Source organism: Kogia breviceps, chromosome 11, assembly GCF_026419965.1.
Source record: "Kogia breviceps isolate mKogBre1 chromosome 11, mKogBre1 haplotype 1, whole genome shotgun sequence".
Taxonomy (NCBI): Eukaryota; Metazoa; Chordata; class Mammalia; order Artiodactyla; family Physeteridae; genus Kogia; species Kogia breviceps.
In genome coordinates, this window is record NC_081320.1 from 41267005 (window position 1) to 41273396 (window position 6392).

The 6392-nt window shown below is 41.2% G+C and overlaps 1 pseudogene; it reads right to left on the minus strand.

The window, feature by feature from the left end:
• Nucleotides 1-2002: 2002 nt before the first annotated feature.
• On the minus strand, nucleotides 2003-3315 carry LOC131765351 (heterogeneous nuclear ribonucleoprotein A1-like; annotated as a pseudogene).
• Nucleotides 3316-6392: the final 3077 nt, after the last annotated feature.

A 6392-nucleotide genomic window follows, 5' to 3' on the forward strand; every position in this document is an offset into this window, starting at 1 on the left:
TCTGCTTCTCACCTTTCTTGGGTCTCACCTAAGGCAATTTCCTCAGGGAAACCTTCCCTGACCAACCGAAATGAAGTCTAGCTATATTCCCTATACTACAGACTCCTACATATAAGCCCCATAATGCAGGCTCCCATATCCTATGCCATCCCTTCCCAGTACGTACTGAAGTTTTCAGTTTTGTATTTTTGTGGTTAAGTATTTAATATCTGTTCCGTCATGAGAGTTCCTCCCTCTGTGAAGACAGTTTCTTGAGAGGCTGTGTCTGTCCCTCATTTGTTGAATCAATACATGAATGAAAGGGAACCATTTACAAAGACACTTTTCCCCTCCATCCTCAGCAATATAAAATATGCAGAGATTCTTACTGTTTTAAACCTTTTTATTTTAAAATAGGATATTGGATATATCTTTATAATTTGCCTAACTAAAAGGCCTAGGGCTTAAGTGTTTTTCTAAAAATAAATGAGAAGTTAGTCACCAAAGCTGAAGTCTAGCAGTATAAAGAAACTCTAGCACTTGGAGACCGCAGCTCATCCTGGATGGGACTGAAGGTCTGAGTGACCCTCAGACTCTCAGGCCATTGTCTCTGCCAGAAATTTTGCTCAGCACAGGGCCAGTGAGACTACAGCTCCCCTTTTCTCAACAGCCTGCAGCGCTCACGGCCTTTTCTCTGAAATGCTGTGACTTCATCTCTATTAATGCATATTTAGGCTCCATCCCAAGTGGTTTGCTGTTTTAAAGCAGAAATGAACATCCTTTTACAATGTTCTTTGTACATTTATGTGAGGATTTCCACAGTGTAAATTTCCTTGAAATGGACTTGCCAGATTATAGGGATAACTTGTTTTAAATTATTGATAGATATTGCTGAATTGGTCTCTAAAAAGGCTTTGCCAGTTCATACTCACCCCAAGGGTATCCTTTTGCCCCCCACACTGGGTATCACTTTGTATTAATTTACAATTTTAAGCTACCAGCGAGGTTAAACTTTTTTGCATATGTTAAACTGCCCTTTGTATTTCCCTTGTGAACTGTTTATTCAAATTCTTTGAGCAGTTGAGATGGAACCCCAAATATAAAAGTTAACTCCTATATTTTATTCTATTACTTGAGTGGGGTTTTTAATGTGTAGATCTTTAATCTACCTGATTTTTTTTTTTTTTCCGGTATGCGGGCCTCTCACTGTTGTGGCCTCTCCCGTTGCGGAGCACAGGCTCCGGACGCGCAGGCTCAGCGGCCATGGCTCACGGGCCCAGCCGCTCCGCGGCACGTGGGATCTTCCCGGACCGGGGCACGAACCCGTGACCCCTGCATCGGCAGGCGGACTCTCAACCACTGCACCACCAGGGAAGCCCATCTACCATTTTTTTATGAGCTGGAATTCTAACTTTGTATTTAATATTTATGACTTTTTTTTTTACAAGTGGGAAGTAGAGTTGTCCTTTTCTTACATATTTGAGATATCATCTTTATCATAGATTAAATCCTATGCACATGTAAGGCTATTTCCAGACTTTCTATTCTGTTCCTACTGACTCTATTTGTCTACTTCTGGCTCTACCCTACATTGTTTTAATTATTGCAGCTTTAAAACACATGCCTGGTACCAAGTAGGCACTCAAAAAATATTGGTTACTCTCTAAATGTACTCTTCTGAATATACTTTAGAATCAATTAGTCAAGTTATTTATTTATTTATTTTTTAAGAGACACATTTATTCAGCATCATGATCAGACTATTACATTTAGCAATCAAAAGCATGGGTGCAAAAAAAAAAATCTACATTAAAACCCTTTGTTGGAATGCTTTATACTCTGCACAGAACAGAAACTAAAAATAACCTGTTATACAATTAGTCACAAATACAGTCCTTGAGGTTTTTCTGCCCATACACATGTGTATTGTCTAAAACACGTCTTCTTTGTAGCAGCTAGGCCCTGCCACCACTGTGCTTGGCTGAGCTCACAAATCTGTTGTACCCTGTAGCTTCCCTGTCACTTCTCTGGCTCTCCTCTCCTGCTAAGCTTTGTTTCCTGGCAGTAATCAAAATCTTCTGCCACTGCCATAGCTACTGCTGCTGCTGGAACCATAGCCACCTTGGTCTCGTGGTTTGGCAAAGTATTGGCCTCCACCACCACAGGGGCCAGAACTTCTGCCTCCAAAGTTTCCTCCTTTCATGGGTCCAAAATTTGAAGATTGATTGTTGTAATTGCCAAAATCATTGTAGCTTCCACCACTTCCAAAATGGCTTCCATCGTAACCGAATCCATTATAGCCATCCCCGCTGCCACCATAGCCACCACCACCAGGGCTGCCACCAAGGGCATCTCGACCACTGAAGTTTCCTCCATGACCAAAGCTGTCATTCCCACCAAAACCCCCTCCACGACCACCACCAAAGTTTCCAGAACCACTTCGACCTCTTTGGCTGGATGAAGCACTAGCCATCTCTTGCTTAGATAGGGCTTTCCTACTTCACAGTTGTGGCCATTCACAGTGTGGTATTTCTGAATGACAATCTTGTCTACAGAGTCATGGTCATCAAAGCTTACGAAAGCAAAGCCTCTCTCTCTTTTTTAAAAAATTTATTTATTTATTTATTTTTGGCTGTGTTGGGTCTTCGTTTCTGTGCGAGGGCTTTCTCTAGTTGCAGCGAGTGGGGGCCACTCTTCATCGCGGTGCGTGGGCCTCTCACTGTCACGGCCTCTCGTTGCGGAGCACAGGCTCCAGATGCGCAGGCTCAGTAGTTGTGGCTCACAGGCCCAGTTGCTCTGCATCATGTGGGATCTTCCCAGACCAGGGCTCGAACCCGTGTCCCCTGCATTGGCAGGCAGATTCTCAACCACTGCACCACCAGGGAAGCCCGCAAAGCCTCTCTTTTTGCCACTGCCTCGGTCAGTCATGATTTCAATCAATTCAATTTTCCCATACTGTTCAAAATAATCTCTTAGGTGATGTTCTTCAGTGTCTCCTTTAATGCCACCAATAAAAATCTTTTTCACAGTTAAGTGGGCACCAGGTCTTTGAGAATCTTCTCTTGAGACGGCCCTCTTTGGTTCCACAACTCTTCCATCCACCTTGTGTGGCCTTGCATTCATGGCCATATCCACCTCCTCTGCAATGGCGTATGTGACAACCCCGAAGCCTCTGGAGCGCTTGGTGCTTGGATCCCTCATCACCACACAGTCTGTGAGCGCTCCGCACTGCTCACAATGGCTCCTCAGGCTCTCATCGGTTGTTTCAAAGCTCAAACCTCCAATGAAGAGCTTCCGCGGCTGTTTGGGCTCTTTGGGAGACCCTGACTTAGACATGACGGCAGTGGAGTGGGGAGACGTCAACGATGCTCACTTGGCGGCGTCCATGGGCAGAAAAGCCGTCAACTATTTTAAAACCCACTGAGTTTCAATTCTTTTACTTTCAAACTCCTTGAGCATTTTTATTTTAGGCATATCTTTTATTGATAGCATATATTTTCATTAAGTTTTTTTTTTTTTTCCGCGGTACGCGGGCCTCTCACTGTTGTGGCCTCTCCCGTCGCAGAGCACAGGCTCCGGACGCGCAGGCTCAGCGGCCATGGCTCAGGGGCCCAGCCGCTCCGCAGCATGTGGGATCTTCCCGGACTGGGGCACGAACCCGTGTCTCCTGAATCGGCAGGTGGACTCTCAACCACTACGCCACCAGGGAAGCCCAATTTTCATTAAGTTTTTAAAAACTGTATCTGAAAGTATTTTCTTTCAGTTGGCAAGTCTCTCCCACTCAATTACTGTTATGCAGATAGATTTAGTTGTGTCATCTTTTATAGATTCAGATTGCTTTTTAATACCCCGTTGTTTTCCCTCATTTGCTTTCTGGTCTGTGTTTTCTTTGTTGTTTCTCTCCAGCCCCAACAATTTGAAAAATGTATAATTTTTAGAAATTAATCTTTATCTTTTTACTTATAAATAAATATCCTTAAGCCTGTGTAACTCCAAAGTCACTCCCCTTAGAAACCTAGACACCAACAGAGCAAGACAAAAATTAGATATACTGATGACTTAACCAATACAATTAATAAATTTGATCTATTAGGTATAATAGACCCCTACACCCAACAGAGAATTCACATTCTTTTTGAGTGCCAGAAGAACATTTAAACTGGCCGTGAAAGAAGCTGTAATAAATTTCATAGAATCAATATCATACAGACCACGTCATCTGCCCCTAATACACTAAAATTAGAAATTAATAACAAAAGTCATGCTTAAAAACACATGCCTCTTGCATTTTGCTGGTTCTGCTGTCCCCTCTGATCTCTTCTGCCTGCCCCTCCCTCGTGGATTGCTAGGTGGCTGTGGGAAACTTGAAATTCTTCTCACTCTATACAGCAATTCAGGTTCTCTACCCTCTCCTTGAAAACTCAAACCAGTGTAGCATTACCTCTGTGGACAGCAATGAGAGCCTGTGGTAAGGAGATTCTACACAGCTAGGGAGGCCAGGCAAGGCTGGACTGCATGAGAGATGCTGAAATTATATCAACAGAGGAGTAGGAATTACCTTGGCAAAGAGGAGGGAAGAGTGTGCCAGGGAGGGGAAATAGCAGGTGCAAAGGCCCTGTGGCAGGAAGGAACAAGGTAAAATACAAGAGATGGAAAGGAGGCTGGCTTGACTAGGCTACTATGAGTCAGGGAGATGCTGTAGAGGTAGGTTGGCACAAGGTCATTTGGGCCTCACTGGCCAGGCTGAGGCTGGCTGCCCTTATTCTAAGAGCAATGAGAAACTTTTATGATTTTTTTTGTTTTTGTTTTTAATTTGTTATTGTTAAATATAACACAAATTCAGAAAATCATATAAAGCAAGTGTATCATTTAATGAATTACTTTCAAGTAAACATCACAGGTGGGAGGAAACTATGGAGACATGATGACCAAATGCAATGTGGGATCCTGGATTGGATCTTGGAAAAGAAAAAATGATGTTAATGGAAAAACTGGTGAAATCTGTATAAAGTCTGTAGTCTAGTTAATGATATTGTACCAAATGTTGGTTTCTTAGTTTGGATGAATGTACCTGTAAAATGTAAACATTAATGGAAGCTGGGTTAAGGATAAATGGGAACTCTCTGTACTATTTTTGGAGCTTTTCTGTAAACCTAAAATTATCCCCAAAGTTAAAGAAAAATTAAGCTGACAAATACCAAAAACATCCTCAAATCCAGAAAATAATGTAATTTTAAAAAGCTAACCACCACACATACTTTTGTAATACTTTTCTCCTGCTGTGTTTTGGTTTCATTTGAAAATGTCTTCACATAACAATGATTTTGTAATATTTTCTAAAGGTAGAATAAAATGTCTTTTCTCCTTCAGACTGTACTACAAAGCTACAGTAATCAAAAGAGTATGGTACCGGCACAAAAGCAGAGATGGAGATCAATGGAACAAAATAGAGAGCCCAGAAATAAATTCATGCACTTATGGTCAGTTAATCTACAACAAAGGAGGCAAGAATATACAATGGAGAAAAGAGAGTCTCTTCAATAAGTTGTGCTGGGAAAACGGGACAGCTACACGTAAAAGAATGAAATTAGAACATTTTATCACACCATATATAAAAGTAAACTCAAAAGGGATTGAAGATCTAAATGTAAGGTCAGAAACCATAAAACTCCTAGAAGAAAACATAGACAGAACACTCTTTGACATAAATTGTAGCAATATTTTTTTTTTGGCTCTGTCTCCTAAGATAAAAGATATAAAAGCAAAAAATAAGGGGACCTAATTAAGTTTAAAATCTTTTGCACAGCAAAGGAAACCATCCACAAAACACAAAGACAACTTACTGAATGGGAGAAAATATTTGCAAATGATATGACTGATAAGGGGTTAATATCCAAACTACACAGGCAGATCATACAACTCAACATCAAAAACAAACAAACAACCCAATTTAAAAATAAGCAGAAGACCTGAACAGACATTTTTCCAAAGAAGAAACACAGATGGCCAACAGCCACATGCAAAAATGCACAACATTGTTAATCATCAGGGAAATGCAAATTAAAACCACAATGAGATATCACCTCACACCTATCAGAACGGCTATCATCAAAAAGACCACAAGTAACAAATGAGGATGAGGTGAGGATGTGGAGCAAAGAGAACCCTCGTGCACTAAATGTACAACTGGAAAGGTAAGTTGGTGCAGCCACTGTGGAAAATGGTATGGAAGTTCCTCAAAAAACTAAAAACAGAACTACCATATGATCCAGCAATTCCACTCCTTGGTATATATCTGAAGAAAATGAAAACATTAATTTGAAAAGACATTAACTCCCAGTGTTCATAGCAGCATGTTTACAATGGCCAAGATATGGAAGCAACCTAAGTGTCCAACAACATACATACAATGG